Below are 17,682 nucleotides of genomic sequence, written 5' to 3' on the forward strand. Positions count from 1 at the left end.
GGTCCCCCTTCACCTCCCTGATTCATAAAACAGCTTAATGTGGTTGTTCATCAATTTGGTAAGCATGGTGATTTGCTTATTCTAGTCAACTGCTATATACTAGAAAAATGCATGCTGGGCCGTTACTACTAGATTCTGGGTGCTAGTGTGCACCCTGTGTGAGTCCTGGTTATTTTGGCTTCAGAGAGCTTTAACCACAAGTCAGAGGAACGGGTAAGGTAAAATACATTGTGTTTTTTTGCCCTATGTATTTTGCTTTTAGAAAAGTTTCATTAACTTTTTGTTTACTGTTTTCTTTTTCCATCACTGGATTACTCCTAAAATGCCTGCAATAGCCATGCCTGGGCTACTTAGTACAATGTCATATGCCTGGAGCTCAATGCAGATCTCCCATCTAGATGTCAGGGACTGAATTACTTGGGTCCTATTGCCTCCTAGGCTGCACATTAGCGTAAAGATGGATCAGGACTCAAACCCACAGCCTCAGTATGGGATGTGGACCACACAAGGTCTGCCTTCTTTCCTTCTTCCTTCCTCTTTCCTCTTCTTGTTTGCTTAGCTCTGATTAAATTTGATTTTCTCCTCTTTTTTTTCCTTCTTCCTTTCCATTCCGTTCCTTTCTTTTTTTTCTTTAAGATTTATTTATTTTTATTGGAAAGGTGGATATACAGAGGAGGAGAGACAGAGAGGAAGATTTTCCGTCTGATGGTTCACTCCCCAAGTGGCTGAATGCCTGGAGCTGAGCTAATCTGAAGCCAGGAGCTCTTCCGGGTCATCCACACAGGTGCAGGGTCCCAAGGCTTTGGGCCGTCCTCGACTGCCCTCCCAGGCCACAGGCAGGGAGCTGGCTGGGAAGCGATTCCGCCAGGATTAGAACTGGCGCCCACAAGGGATCCAGGCATGTGCAAGGCGAGGACCTTAACCACTTCACTCTCTCGCCAGGCCTTCCCTTCCTTTCTTTCTCTCTCCTTCCTACCTTCCTTCCTGTCTCTTTCTTTCTTTCCTTCTCTTTTCTTGCTCTTTTCTTTCTTTCACTCTCTCACTCTCCCTCCTTCTTTCCTCTTTTTATTTCTTTCTCTCTCTTTTCATTCATTTTTTTCTTTTCTTCTTACTCTTCTTTCTTCCTCTTTCTCACTCTTCTTTCTTTTTCTTTTTTCTGTTTCTCTCATTTATTTCTCTTTCTTTTTTCTTTCTTTCTTTTTTCCTTTCCTACCTCCCTCCCTTCTTTCCTTCCTTCCTCTCTCTCTCTCTCTCTTTTAAAGTCAGAGTTAACGAGAGAGAGAGAGGGAGAGAGAATCTCATCCACTGGTTTAGCTCCGGAGATGGCCGCAGTGGGCATCACAGACAGGGATGCTTCATCTCCCACGTGAGTGGCAGGAGCCCAAACTCTTGAGCCACCTTCCACTGTTCCTCTTGGACCATTAGCAGAAGCTGGATTGACAGTGTAGTAGTCAGGATATAAACTGGTGTCTGTATGGAATACTGGGGTTGCAGGTGGTAGCTTTACTCACTGTGGCACAGTGCTGCACCCCTCCAAGTGCCATGTTAATTGCTGTTTCAAGCACTGTCCTAATATATCATTTTTTGATGATCCTCTGTTGATGGCTAACATAATTTCCTTTGAATCTGAGAACAACTGTGTGGTAGATATTATCATTTTTACTTTATGGATAAAAAGACCCAGAGAGGTATGTTACTTTGCTAATTAAATGTAGTAAAATTGTCAAAAACAAAACATAATTTTGAATCATCTAAAGTCCAAGATCTCAATAACTGCCTTTTTCAGGGGTTAAGGGAAGGATAATTGCATGTGAAAGACTATGATGACTGTATCTTAGCCTTTTACTTATAATGGAATTAAATTTAGGCTTGTAAAGCTAATGAAGACTATGTTTTATTAAGAAAGGAGCCGAATGAAGGAAATCATCCTAGGATGCTGCCGGTGCAAATGGCAGGATGATCTTGGGTATGTCAGGAATCATAAATGGGAAGGAAGGACATAGCCAAGTGGCCATGAACCTCATGTTTCTAATCTAGACAAAGTGTATGTGACAGGTCATTAACAGAATCATCACAGATGGAACTAACCAAGTAAGCCCTTAACATCGGCTAGCTGCCAGCCAACAGTATTGAATTTGCCCTCTGCCTGCACCCCTCCCCCTGCCTGGACCCTGATTGAGTTTGTTTCAAGGCACTTTTCACTTTGCTAGTTACAGTATGGTTTTGCTGACCTTCCCACATCAGGCCTTTCATTGTTGGGCCATTCTCCTGAAACACTTTTCTCATGCATCTTTTCATAGCTACCACAGGAAATCACTCATGTTTTGAACCAAATGTTGCCCACTCAGACAGATCTTTCACAGTCATCTACCTTAAACAATCTCCACCCTAGTTTTGAGTTAACCCAACTTCTGGCTTGTTTTTTTTTCCTCACAGTTTCAAAATGCTCACTTATTTCTCTATTTTTCTAATGTATTTAGGAATTGAACTTTATGGACTTGGATTGTCATCTGGCTTGTTCTCTGGTGAATTTATATCCCCCAAACTCACAATAACCTTAAAAGAAGTGGGTTTTTTGCTTTTGTTTTTGTTTTTTTATGGGATGGATGACACTGGTAAAGATGTTGTTATTGGCCAAATGTAATTAAGTAATTCAAGATAGTTTGGATTCCAGTTTTGACATTAGGGAGGACTTGCATATGAGAAAAATGGATATGAACAGAGAACGAAGTATTAGAACCACTCCTGAAAATGGAGGATTGGTCTTCATTGTTTAGTCAAATAATGGAAGTTGGCTTGAAGGCCACTTTAGGGGCCATCATCGTCTCACACAGCAGATTCTAAAAGTGCCAATTTGAGCCCCAGCTGCTTCACTTTCTGATTCTGCTTCCTGCTGATGCACTTAAAATGGTAGGTCTCCCATGCTGGCTTTCTCTCTACAACTCTGTCATTTTGTCTGATAAATAAATAAAATAAATCTTTAAAAAGCATAAGAAGGTAATCTTCAGCTGCTCTTAATGAGACTAACAAAAATGAATGAAAGGATTTTCATTAAAAATAAATGACTTGCTACATGGGAATCATAAGATCCTTTAAATATGTATGGAAGTGTTGCAAACTGTTTTCTCATGTGAATAGATAGGTTCTTAAGTTCAAGGGTGATAAAGGGATGAGGATAAGGATGATTTTTAAAAATATTTGTACTAACATCACTAGGTTTTTAACTGCTGTTGTTTTTTTTTAGTGGTCAACTGATCCAATCCTTGTGTAAGCAGGAGGCAGGCATTACTTTTCCTTTTGCTCTTCGAGTTACCTTGGTAGAGGTCAAGTCACAGCCAGGGCCAAACAGGGACTGGTGCTCAGGAATTCATGTCGAATGGGAGTCGGTGTAATGTTTTACATGGTTAGCATGCTGCTTCCTTGGAGGTGGGAGTGTAAGGTTTCTCAAGAAAGGACATTATAGTGATTAAAATTACTCAGAGCTTGCTTCATTGTGTAATTCTGGCACTGTAGTATGTGATTCTGGCAAGAAGAGAATATGAAAGGACAGAAAATCCCAGATGATGACTTGAAAGGACACACAACATGATGCTATCGCAAGAAAAGGCGTACAACAGTGTTAGAAGTGTTACAAATTGGTCAGACTCTGCCAGGGATCCTTGGTTACCTCCTGGGACGGAGAGCTGACAGCACAAATGCCCAAGGACAACAACTGCACATTAGTCCATTGTCATACTATGATATTTGCTCCCAGGACAAACTAGCAAGAGACTTTTAGTTGGTATTTTTTTTTCTGGGAAATAAAGTAGAAAGCAGCCTCCACAACAAAATGTAAGAGTAGAAATATTAAACATGTGTGTACTTAAAAAATATATATTACTTATTTTTATTTGAAAGGCATATGTACAGAGAGAGAATTAAGCCCTCTCCAGAAGAGAGACCTTCTATCCACTGATTCGTTCCATAAAAGGCCCCAAGGACCAAAGCAGGGCCAGTCTAAAGCCAGGAACTTTTCCCAGGTTTCCCACATGTGTGCCGGGGACCAAGGACGTGGGCCATCTTCTGCAGTTTTCTCAGGCACGTTAGCAGGGAGCTAGACTGGAAGAGGAGGAATCGGACATGAACAATTACTCGCATGAGATGCCGGCAGTGCAGGCAGAATCTTAACCTACTATTCTATGGCACTGACCCCAAAATATATGGATAATTTAAAAGCCAATAATTTCACTCTTGAAAGCCAATAATATGCCCTATAAAATGTGCATATGTGTGCATGATGATGTATATACCATCCTTAGCAACATTATTCATAGCAGTGCAAAGATGGAAAGAACTCAAATACCCATCAAGGATCTAATAGCTAAATAAAATGAGAAGATTTCAGAGTTCATTAGAAATGTACTGAGAAGATGTTTATTCTGGTTCATAATATGAAAGATCTTCAAATATTTCCTCCAGAATGAATTTTACAAAAAAGAAAAAACATTATGGATTTCAAGTTTTTGAAATGAAATAAATTATTTTTAAGTCCATTTCCCATAAAAATTTTAAGTATTTTTGTATCATATATTCATATTATATAATACTACAAGGCAGCAAAAATGAGCAAATCACCAGTTCACTAACGAGCTGGGTCAATCTCATACACTGTCTCACTGCAGAACTCAGAGAAAAGCAACACACTGTACGATTCCATTCCTGCAACCTTCCAAACCAAGGGACAGCCAGAAGTTACCTCCGGAGGAGAGCAGGGTTGAGGCTCAGTGCTTGTGTGAATACGTTCACTTCGTGACAGTTCATCATGCTTTATGCTTGAGATTTGGCGTGTTATACATTAGTACTTTAAGTGTATATTTTTTTTACAATTTCTGTGTTTAAATTTTTTTTCAAGATACAGATCCATAGACTCAGGGATTTCCCTTTCTACCCTCCCCATCGCCTTGCAATTTTGATATAGAAAAGAATGTTGTCTTTCGTAGTGAGATGACTGACACTAGATGGAATCAAAGGGGCGGAGGGACCCTGTTTCCAGTCTTGTTTTGGGGTTATCAGATAGAGTAAGTGTAGCTGTCTCTGTTTTAAGGAAGGGCACAACTGCAGAGACAAGAATAGCCCATGGCTGACAGTGCATTTGCTTCTTCTTGTCTTGGTCAAGGTTTTCTAATTTGGGCTCAGAGAGTATCCATGTCTCCAGAGGACTGCACTGTGCACGGGAGGCCTTTATAGGGACCTGTGGCCAAGGTCTTTGTGTCTGCCCGAGATCTGTTGCGGAGGGGAGGGGCGAGGGGGATAAGACAAAGGACAAGCGTGTGCACCAGCAATTCTGGCACCAGGAGTTAAAAGAAGCAAATATCTGGTCCCCTATGATCACACATTTCAACTTGAGGTCTCTGGCTTTTGAATCTACCTGATGTTTTCTTTAATATCAGATAACCATGGACTTCCCTGAGATGGAGGAAGTTGGAACAATTCAAGCCAGGAAGAAGGCAAAGCAGAGGAGCAATAGGCATTTTCTCAGCTTCTAAGGAAATATTTGTAGTCAACGCCAAGCACACATATTGATTCTCATCAAGTGGGATTCTTTACATGAGAAAATTCCGGCTGCCCTGGAGGTGAGCCCCACGGGGCCGTTCATACAGCACTTGCTCAGATGGACAGATTAAGCCTTTCATAAATTGCTGCTTCTGACACATCCGTGCTGCATATTAAAAGCCTCTTTGGTGCCCTTCTGGAAGCTAGAAATTTTGTAGCTTCGGTGCACCTTAGCCTGTGTACCAGCTGGCAAAGTGGATTTTTTTTTTTCTCTCTGCTTGGAATGTGCAAAGGAAGATTGCTGTTTGTTGAGATGGGCTGTATATCTTACAAGTCCTGTTTCAATAATCCTCTGGAAGCAAGTGTGAATTTGAGATTGGAAAGGGCATTACAGCATGGCTAAATAAATAACATGAGGTCCCTTAACACCTGGCCAGCCTGGAATGTTACAGTGTGACTTCTGGGCCTTAAATTTCAGTCTCTTTCTTCAGCAAACATTCTGAAAGGTCTTACACAGAGACAGAATTTTAAATCTGAGCCCTCAGGAGATGTGGTCTTTGAATTCTAAAGCTCACATAATTCCTTGAGGAGTGTTGGAAACGTTCAAACTAAGATTTTTTTGTGTCTCCAATAATTGTAAATCTAAAATGCTGTAGATTAGCCCTCAAATTTAGTCTTTTCAAATGTATACCAATTCTTATATATTTATCCAGCTTGAAGACTGCACTCTACCCTCATGGGTATGTATAGACCCTCTCTAGAGAGTTGTGCCTATATATTGCTAAGCTAGAAATTCCAGGAATCCTGCAATGGGAGAATTGCCTTCATGGGCTATATAGGATGTGGAAGCAACTCAAATCTGATGTTTCGTTTGATCCTATTTCTTCTTTGTGAAGGAAGCCTGCATTTGAATAGGCTTGTCAGGCAAAGAAGGAGGGAGAGAGGGCTTGTGGGAGAGAGACAGAGATCTGGTTCATTCACCAAATGCTTGCAATAGGCAGGGCTGGGCCATACTGAAAGGAGATGAGACAAGAACTCTGTTGGGATCTCCCAGGTTTATGGTAAGGGCCTAAGAACTTGAGCCATTATCTGCCTCCTAGGAAAAATTAGCTGGAAGCTGACTCAGAAGTGGAATAGCTGTCATGTAGTCTGGGAAGTTAACATACCAAGTGGCAGCTTAACTTACTGAGCCACAATGCTTACCCAAGGTGGACTTATTTGATATAGCATGTCTTCCTAAAATGATTATTTTCCAGGAAATTAAAAAAAAAGTATTATCTTTCACCCAATCCCATGCTTATCTCATTGTTACATGTTGGAATCTTAACAATTCTCACTTTCTTTAGTCCAGTTCCTGTTCTAATTCTGTTACGGGGGGCAAGTGAGATCACACCAGACATGTCTAAGGTTTTATTAAGGGGTCTTTATTAACCAAGCTTGGTGATAAGAGAACATATTAAAAATAACAGATCACAAGTCCAAACAAAGCAATATACAGGGACCATGCTAACAGAACATACTAAAATAACAGATCACAAGTCCAATCAAAGCAGTATATAGGGGCCATGCTCAGGGGATTTCCTGTCCTGGATCAGCCAAGAGTTAAGGTGCCAGAGTAACAGAAACACCTGACCAGAAAGAGAGAGAGAGGCCCTACTTCACGGGCCTTTTAAAGGGGCTTGTGAGGGGAGTGGTTACACAACAATGCGGTACCGTCCCCTCTCAGTTGATAGGTGAGTCACAGGTGGGCAGGAGTGAATACCTAAGTGTTGTGAGTTAAGGAGTTAATTGGCGCTCATCAGGATGGGCAGGAACAGGAACTGGGCTTGTAGCTAAAAGGACTAGTTAGACTCATGTGCGTCCAACATCCCGGCCGAACTAGGACGTCAGGGGAAGAGTGTACAAGAAGAGGTGAAGGAGCAATCACTGGCTGCACTCTGTAACAATTCTTTAAACAAACAAAAGGTAAACATTCACTCAGCTTTGTAGAAAGGAGACCGTTGTTCTCAATTCCTCTTTCCAATCATATGTTAGCTATCTATTGCCCTCTAACAAATTACTTCACATTTTAGCCTCCTAAAAGGAAAGTGAGCATTTTTTTCTTTCATACAGTTTCTGTGTATCAGGTATTGAGGAACAGCTTTGATGAATATTTCTGGCTCAGGGACTATTGGGAAGTGTGATCAAGATACGTATCTGGGACTGAAGGATCCACTTCCCAGCAGTCAGGAAGTAGGGACTGGATGTCCAAGAAGTGCTCTCGTCCTTGTCCTGTGTTGTCTGAGTGTCCTCACAGAGTGGCAGCTGGCATCCCCGACAGCAGATGACCTAAGAAACAAAGCTTAAGCATCAATGTCTTTTATGATCTTGTTTTAGCAGTCACACGCATTTGCTCAGAATGCTACTTGTTACTCATGTCATTCCTATTTGATGTGAGCAAAGCCTAAAACAGGTGTGACTTGCCAGAAGGCAAGAAGCTGCTTTGGAGGCTGCCTTCTGCAAGTCTCTGTCTGGCTGCATCCTTTGGTTTCTAGGGCTTTCTTTTCTTGATTTCTCCCAGTTACAGCATATCAGCTCTCTGATAAGGAAATTTTACAGGATATATGCATACCTTATTAAAGAACTGCATACGGGACAACAATATTGTTTATGCTTACTAGTTTCTGCATGCAATGGACATGCTTTTATGTTTATCACTGTACCTGGCATAAATAAAAAATAGGAGTATGTAGAATGGGATAAGGTATCTGTAATAATGTAGTGGGTAACACTGTTGCCTGTGACACTGTCATCTCATATGTATGCCAGTTGGATTATCAGATGCTCTACTTCCAATGCACTTTCAGCTAATGCACCTAGAAAAACAGTAGAAGATGTCCTAGGTTCTTGGGCCCCTGTTACCTACATGGAAGATGTGGATGGGGTTCTAGGCTCCAGGCTTTGGCCTGGCCCAGCCCTAGGTATTGTGGGCATTGGAAGAGTGAACCAACAGATATAAAACAGATCTCCTTCTGTCTTTCTTTTCCCGTCCTCCCTTTCTTACCCCTCCATTTTAAATTGCTTTAAATATATATATATATACACATGTATATATATTGACATAAATTTATATATTTATATATTGATATAAATTGATATGCATATGTATGTATATATATTTAAATCTTTAAAAACCTTTTTTGAATGAGAGGCTGAAGAAGTAAAGAAATAATGGGATCAATGTTTTTGCCTCATTAAACTGAGGATAGGCTTTGTGCTGTGACTTAGACAATTACACAGAAATCTTAGTAGGAAAAAAAACCATACTCTTTGCTTTTACCTTTCTTGTTTGGGTAGATGCCTTTCAGACTTAAACACACTCAGTGGGGTCAGTGCTGTGGTATAGTGGATGAAGATGGTAACTGTGGTACCAGCATTCCCTTTGGATGCTCATTCCAGTCTTGGCTGCTCCACTTCTGATCCAACTCCCTGCTAATGTACCTGGAAATTCAGTGGAAGATGGGTCAAGTCCTTGGGTCCCTGCACCCACGTAGAAGACCCGGAGGAAGCTCCTGGCTCCTGACTTCAAACTGGACCAGCTATGGCCATTGTAGCTATTTGGGGAGTGAATCAGCAGATATAAGATTTCTCTTTCTGTCCTTTTATTTGTAACTCCGCCTTTCAAGCAAATAAATGCATTTTTTTAAAAGAAAAACTTTACTCAACACAAATTAGATAGCACATGGATAGTTTGATTTCTTTATTTTACTCTGGTTAAAAAATTTGTACTTGATATATTTCACTTTCAATCTTCAATTTTAATTACTACTGTGAAAAATGAGATTTTAAAATCTATATTTAAAATATAGTTATCTACCTACTTAGCCACAGGGCAAGGGGCATTCTTTATGAACAATAATTGTTATCATTAATGTTTACCTAATCATAAGCTACTTTTGGAAATCTTTTAACACCAACTCTTTACAAGTGTCTAATTGTGTTTTTTTCTTTAAAGACTTATAGTCCCTAAGATCAAAATTTAGCTATGGAGAGCAAAGTAGCATTTAATGTCGTTAGAATAACTTTCATTGATATTTTCATTGAAGTTATTTGGTAGTTTGGTTTTGATGAAGAGAATTTCTAAAATACTGGTAGGAAATTGAAATAGGTACTCTCATCAAGTGCTTGGGTGGGTACTTATACTTATGAGATAACTACTTTATAGATCAAGCTGCCGATATCCAGTGGAGTTGAAATTAGATGTAACGCATGGCCTGCTAATTCCTGTCCTGGACAAATGTATTGGGTACACTCAATGACATGAGCATGAAAATGTGCATTATAGCATTGATGCAGTGAACAATTTGAAAAACATAAAAAGATAAAAGCACCAAATGTAACCACACGGGCTGTTTGAAAATTGTTTTCATGCAATGAAATAATTTCCAGAAGCAAACCAAAAAAAAAAAAAAGAGTAAAATAGTATATATGTCAGCACAGATATGTCACACACATTGTTGAAAAACAAAAGGCAAGTCATAGAGTTATACATGATGGACGCACACGTGTGTCTGTAGCTGGGCCGGTGGCTGCCGTGAGGGAGGGGTGCTCGCAGGGGGCCTTCAGGCCCTGCTGCATCCCCTGCTTGGAGGCTTTTCTTACCATTGCAGGTACGCACAGCTGAGCACACTGGCTCCATCAGGGGGACAGATGCTCGGCAGGCTTCTGGAACAACCCCATCCTGGAAGGTTTTTTTTTTTTTTATCCATAGAGGTGTCTGTAGCCTCACTGTGGGACTCTCCTTGGAAGGGCCTATACCCCCTGGGGCCACCCAGCGGTGCACCATCACGGTTTCAGGGGTCTTGATTTAGAGGGGAAAAATGGGATCACACAGGTGGTAGTAAGAGATAACCTGTGGTTTTTCTGCCCAGATTAGGAATTATAGCTCAGGGATTTCCATAGACAAGTCCATGACATGTGTATGTAAGTAGCTGGACTGACACCAGTTTGATTTGGAGGGGAGAACAAGAGTGGAACAAGTGGGTCTGATAGCAGAATCTGTAGGGGAAATATGGGCTCACCACTGTGGAACTGCAATCTCTGCTGGCTTGCTCAAGAACTTCAGATGGAGTCAGGCCTTGTTGGGAAGCTAAGGGGACACCCTAGCTGGGTTGGGGTTCCCACTGATGAGGACAAGAGTGGGATTGGGGACTTCAGGCTTGACTCTATGTGGCTACAGCCTGCACCGCTGCATGTGTGCAATGAGATGGTAGAACGATATATTGAACTAGAATCCATCCCCCACTGTTACTTGTAAGAGCCAGTTTAGGTGTAGAACAGGCCAGGCTAGGTTTTGATTCCCTCTGAACCATGTGAAAACTGTGTTTGGGCATGGACTGCCAACAACAAGAACCAAATTGGTTATGACTGGATGAGCAAGGTCACTGTTCTTGCCAGTGCAGGAGGTGGACAAAGCCAACCTGGGCCAATGACCCACTAGAGTGCTCAAGAAGACCACAGAGAAGGTCCTTGGTGGAAGAGCTTGGGAAACTCCTTCACTAGGATGAAGTCCTTGCAAGTAAGTGCAAGAAGCAAGGCAAGGAGCAGCCCAGACAATGCCAGGTTACAGTACACTCCACGGTCAGTCTGGGGACAGATCAGTCTGGGCCAGCATAGAACACTCACTTGCTTGCAGGTCTGAGAACTAGGGCAGGGGGCAGGAGGAGCCAGACAGAGCTGCCACACCAGTCAGTTCATATTAAGACCAGGGCAGCAATCAGATTGGGCTAGGTTAGGCTGTAGCACCCACCAGCAGGAGCTGGAATAGAGGGAAGACTAGAATAGGCCACACTGTGCAATAAGATTGCAGACACTGAGGTGAGGTGAGTCATGCCAGCCTGGGCCAAGCAGAGGTCTGGGTTCATGAGTCCTGGGGATGGGGGATTCTGACAGGGTTTGGGTAGCTTGGCTCAGGTCTTGGGTCCTGTCTGTGAGTTGGGTGCTGGGTTTATGAACCCAAGGGGTGGGGGAACTAGTGGGGATTGGGTCACCTGGCCTGATTCTGGAGTTACACCTACTAGGTGGGTGTTGGGTTTGTGAGCCCCAGAGGTAGGGGGATCTGGTGATGCTTGGGACATCTGGCCCAGGTACTTGGACTTGTCTAAAAGAACATGTCCTACATAATGAAGAAGGTAGAGCAGTGCACACAGGTCCTGTTGTAAAAGGAGAATGTGGCAGCTCATTTGGTGCTGTAGCAGAAGAACAGAACAAACTGGACAACTACCCCAAACAAAAAATGACAGCAAAAATCTCAGTGAATTGAGCTAATGGACATTGGGAAGGTGACATCATCCTTGGATCAGTAAAATCTACAGCATTTCAGAACTATCCAACCCACTTGGACAGAATCCTCGGAATATGTATATATTGAGACTCTGGGTTGATATGAGGTTGTGGTTCCTCATCCCTGGGTATTGGGATGTGTGAAAAGTCATGAGTGGTTTCCCTCTTTGTCTCTCCCTTTCACCTGGAAATAAGAAGAAGAAATAGCAAATTTGGAAGTAATGAGTTCACCCAATTTTCCCTAAACCTCGAATCTTCCCACCCTGATCAACCATGTAATCATTATAAAAAATAAAATTGAAGAAATTATACATGACATACAATTCATTTTATTTCGCTTAAAATATGGAAGACATACTATGTATTAATTTAGGTTTAAACAGGAAACACAAGTGTATTAATCAAATTCAAGATATAATTTTCTTTGTGAAAAAGAGGGAGAAGAAGGCCCGGTTTGGTGGCCTAGTGACCAAAGTCCTCACCTTGAATGCGCCAGGATCCTATATGGGCACCGGTTCTAATCCCAGCTGCTCTACTTCCCATCCAGCTCCCTGCTTGTGGCCTGGGAAAGCAGTTGAGGACGGCCCAAAGCCTTGGGATCCTGCACCCGTGTGGAAGACCTGAGGAAGTTCCTGGATCCTGGCTTTGGATCTGCACAGCACCAGCCGTTCTGGTCACTTGGGGAGTGAATCTTCAGATAGAAGATCTTCCTCTTCGTTTCTCCTCCTCTCTGTATATCTGACTTTGCAATAAAAATAAAATAAATATTTAAAAGAAAAAGAGGGAGAAGAAATGAGGACTTGATGGCAGATAGGGTGACCACACTATATTTTTTAATGCTTTGCTTTATTTCTTGTACTAGATAATAGTTACATTTACCACTTATAACATATTTAATAATTAAAAATGAAAATTGGGTCCAGCATGGTGACCTAGTGGTCAGCAACAGCAGTAGCCATTTTACCAGCCCAGAGGAACAGCTCTGAGCAAATACCTTTCTGTGTCTCTTAGCACAAGCTTCTGGATGATGAAGCACAAGCCCAAGTGTCAGCCTTGCATGGCCTCTGGGAAGAGGAAGAATTTCCTTCTATGTTCTGCAATTCTGGGATGCTTACAATTGGCATTACACTCTATGGAGTAAACAGCAACTCACCTGTGGGGTATAGAGGGCACTCTCAGTCCTTCTTTGCTTTAGTCTGGTGGCTATTGATCCACAATCCCCTGCATAACTGGCACTTGCCCTGTGAAACAAAGGTAAGGACTCCACTGCATCTTGAAGGTTTCAGATTGAAAAAGTTGGTACTGTAAGTTTCAGGGTCACTTGTGTTGGCCAAGGAGTCTGAGAAAAGTGTGGTCTACATTTCTTTACTCCGGACCTGTGCCTGCCAGTGCACTATCCCCAGTACAGGCCATGTATAACATGAGGCTTGGGTAAGAGCTAAGACATCCTGTCTGTTCAGTGACAGTCTGTACTGTGATACTGGCCCTGCAAGCCCCAGGAACACCTGCACATTCTCTGCAGAACCTGGAAAGTGTCTGTCTCCATTCCACTGCTGCCAACCCGTGGTTGCCATGGTATAATTTCCAGGATAACCTGGAGAAGCTACTCTTCCTCCCCGGTAGTACTGGGGCTGTGTTTGTCAGTATTCCTTTGTCTAGTCACTAGAACCTACTCTGTGGAACCTAGGAGAGACCGTACAAACATTCTGCAGCTCCCAGTCTACTCTTTCTAACATAGTTTCCTAAATTACTCAGGCTTGTCTGGCAGGTCGAAGAATAGTCCTCATTGAGCCCTACAGCATCAGGAACATGGTTACAAACCCCACTGTGGTTGTCACCCAGATCTCTTTACCCTGAAGACATACAGATTTGGAAGCCCACATCCACTTCAAAGTCATATTACTACCTTTGTAAATGCTGCAGATAAGACAACCCTGACATTCACAGACACTGCTGACATTGATTACAATTGAAACTTTCACTCATGAACCACATTTCTGACTTGCTTAGATGCAAATCCAAAACAACTACCCAACTGTGTGCTGCTGTAGGAAACTCACTTATCAGGAAAATAGATATACAGATTGAAAGTGAAGGGTTGGAGAAAGTCAAACCATCAAAATGGAAACAAACAATGAGCTGGAGTAGTTAGGTAAAGCAAACTTTAAATCAAAGGTCTAAGAAGAGATAAAAAAGGACATTATAGAAATATAGGTGAGTATTAATTTGGCAGGAATATATAACAATTGTAAATGTAGATGCACCCAGCACAAGATGACCCAAATGTTTGTGGTGAAAGTATTTCAATCAATTGGACAGATAGGCAATAATACAATAATAGTGGAGTACTTTTAAGATCCATGTCATTAGATGATGAATAATCTGGACAGAAAATCAACAAAGATATGTCAGAGTTCAACAATATATAGAACATTAAACTTAACACACAGTACATACCCATCCAGAACTTGCAGAATATAAATTCTTCTCATCAGAATTAGAGGCATTTTTAAATGACAGACCATATATTGGGCCACAATTCAAGACTCAGTAAATTTTTAAAGATTTATTTGTTTTTATTGGAAAGGCAGCTATACAGAGAGGAGGCGAAACAGAGAGGAAGATCTTCTGTCCGATGATTCACTCCCCAAGTGGCTGCAATGGCCAGAGCTGAAGCAATCTGAAGCCAGGAGTTAGGAGTTTCTTCTGGGTCTCCCATGTGGGATCAGGGTCCCAAGGGATTAGCTTTGTGGTGTTGAGGGCAAAGCCACACCTGTGATAGCAACATCCCATTTGGATACCAGTTTGTATCCTGGATGCTCCATTTCTAGTCCAGCTCTCTGATGATGGTCTGGGAGAAGCAGGACAGAATGACCCAAGTGTTTGAGCACCTGCCACTAACATTGGAGCTCTGGAAGAAGTTTGTTTTTTTCTGGCTTTAGTCTGGCCTAGCACTGGCAGCTCAGGCCATTGGAGAGTAGACTTAAGATGGAAGATAATGCTCTCTCTTATCCTCCTTCTTTTACCTTCTGTCTCGCCCTCTCTGTTTATAACTCTGACTTTCAAAAGAAATGAATATATTTGAAAAAAGAAAAGCAACAAGAAAACAATTACAATTTACAGAATTTACACAACTTACAAAAGGTAGAAGTAATAATCAGAGCATAAATAAAATTGGAACTAAAAATATAAAAGACAACAAAATCAAAAGATGCTTTTCTTTTGAAGATGACAAAATAGATAAAGCTTTTCACCAGACTAACAAAAAGTGGGAGTCTAATACACTTAGTGATATAAATTAGACATTACAATTCATATTACAGAAACACAAAGGATCACAAGAAACTACTTTCAGATTAATACAATATGGAAAAGTCTAATAAGAATCGTGACAAGCAGCAAGATGGAAGTTTAGTATATGATAATTTCACAACTGAATTCTACAAGACAGTTGAAGAGTAACTCAAATACTTTTTGGACTATTTCAAAATATTGAAAAGAATGGCACTCAGTCTAACTCTGTCTGAAGCAAGCATTATTCTGTTACTAAAACTAAACAAAATCACAAAGAAAAAGACTACAAACCATTATCATTGGTCAATACAGAGTCAAAAATTCACACCAAAATATTATCAAATCAAATCTAAGAGAGTATCATAAGGATCGTGTACTATAATCAAGTAAGATCTATTCCAGGATGCAAGGGTGGTCCAATATTTGTAAATTAATATATCACATGTAAATGCAATATATCACATCAACAGGAAGAACACCTCTCATTAGAAGAACTAGCAAGAACATACTTCAAAATTATAAAGTTTAAGGGCTGGTGTTGTGGAGCGGTAGTTTAGCTTCCATTTTTAATGTTAGCATTCCATATTAGGAATACTGATTTTGTGTCTCTGACCTATTGTGGACATTTAGGAGAATGAATCAGAGGATAGAAGATCTTTCCTCTTTCCCTTTCTCTCTTGTGTATTTAAAAGGGACAAAAGAAAATAAGTAAAACATTAAGAAAAACCTGTTGCTTCCAGGTCAAACACATCAGTTTGTGCAGGATGAAGGTTACTAAGGAATAAAGGTCAATATAAGTCAGAGCGGTACCAGAATGGAGGAGCAGTGTAATGCCCATTTGTTCGTCTTGAGTGAGTAGAAACAGAGAACTATTAACAGTGTTCAGAAATGCTAAGCATCTGTGGGAATGGCATCATGACAAATACTAAGCAGCACTTTGGACATAGTGAACATAAAACACATTTCTTGAACAAATAGATGAACAAATGGCTCAAAGTAGGAAATACTCAGTGAGAGAGATGCTCAGTAAAAGATTTGAAAAAAATATCAACTAGCAGTTCTGCAACTGCTCTGAAATGAAGGTGACAGTCCCCTATCTGTACTCTCTTTCTTCTCCATAAGTATTTTTGAAATGTTAATATAGAAATGGACTTTGCTTCTCATGTGAGTTGGGCTTGAGTTTCCTAATCATCCAGTTCTCTCACAGGAAGCTAGAAGGAGGCTTTTCACAGCTGTCCAAATATCAATAGGTTCTCAAAATAAAATTGAATATTGAATGTTCAAGGACATTTCAGGATGAAATGTAACCCCCTCCTTTTTTTGTTTTCTCAGTGATAACTTAAGTATTGAAAACAACATTTGATGAATTAGGGTTCTAAGACTATTTTCCATTCTTTACCAGCTCAGAAAACACGTCCCAGTCGCCATACCCACATGCCCTTTGTCATGAAGAAGCTATGAGCTTCTTTACAGAGGATGTGCTTTTCATTTAGAGACTCCAGTGAGCTATCTGACATCAATGCTGCTCAGCAGTGTTCCTGTGAGAGGGGTTCCAGCTCGAGATATTTATACCACTTCAGGTTGAATTAAATTTTTCTTAATCTTTGCAAGGCTGTTGGGAGTATCAATATTGAATTTGAATAGTTTGCACTAGAGTCATTATGAATAATATCTGAGAGTCCTTTTTGGAAATAACGTGGAAGAGGATCAGATAAAAAACTAAAGTGCATAGTAATGGAGATAGAAAATAAAAATCATAGGAAATATATTTATTTAACATTTTTTAGCTTTTATATTATATCAAATGTTATGACATCAGGTTTTTTTTTTATCTCTTTGTGTATCAAATAGATAAGTAATGATAGCATAGGAAATGTTTGAGTAGAATTGAAAAGTAGGGTTCAAGTGTTGTGATGCAATAAGTTGAGCAGGCAGAGCTTGAACCAGAGTTCTAACGTAAGACACTGCTGATGCCACAAGTGACATTTCCAAGAAAAAAAATCCCCAGAAGAGATAACAAGTAATCACACAGTTGCATTAAAACCAACATTAAAAACACAAGAAACATAAAAAGGAAGACAATGTAACTCCTCAAAAAAAACCCCAATAAATTAATATTGGACTATGAAGAAGGTGAGTTTGGTGAAATGCCTGAAAAGAACTTTGAATGAATGATTATAAAATTACTCAAAAACACAGAGAAAAAGTTAAGCAAAATAAGGACATTCATACATGGCATGGATGAGAAATTCTGTAGAGAGATTGATGTATTAAAGAAAAACTAAACAGAAATATTAGAAATGAAGTTTTTAATCAAAGATATATTTACTTTATTGGAACATCAAATATACAGAGAGGAGAGACAGAAAGGAAGATCTTCCGTCTGCTGATTCACTCCCTAAGTGGGGTCACAATGGCCAAAGCTGAGCCATTGTGAATCCAGGATCCAGGAACTTCTTCTGGGTCTCCTATCTGGGTGCAGGGTCCCAAAGCTTGGGGCTGGATCTGGACTGCTTTCCCAGACCACCAGCAGGG

The sequence above is a fragment of the Ochotona curzoniae genome, unplaced genomic scaffold, assembly GCF_017591425.1.
Source record: "Ochotona curzoniae isolate NIBS_2020 unplaced genomic scaffold, NIBS_Ocur_1.0 contig_4148, whole genome shotgun sequence".
In the NCBI taxonomy this organism is placed as follows: domain Eukaryota; kingdom Metazoa; phylum Chordata; class Mammalia; order Lagomorpha; family Ochotonidae; genus Ochotona; species Ochotona curzoniae.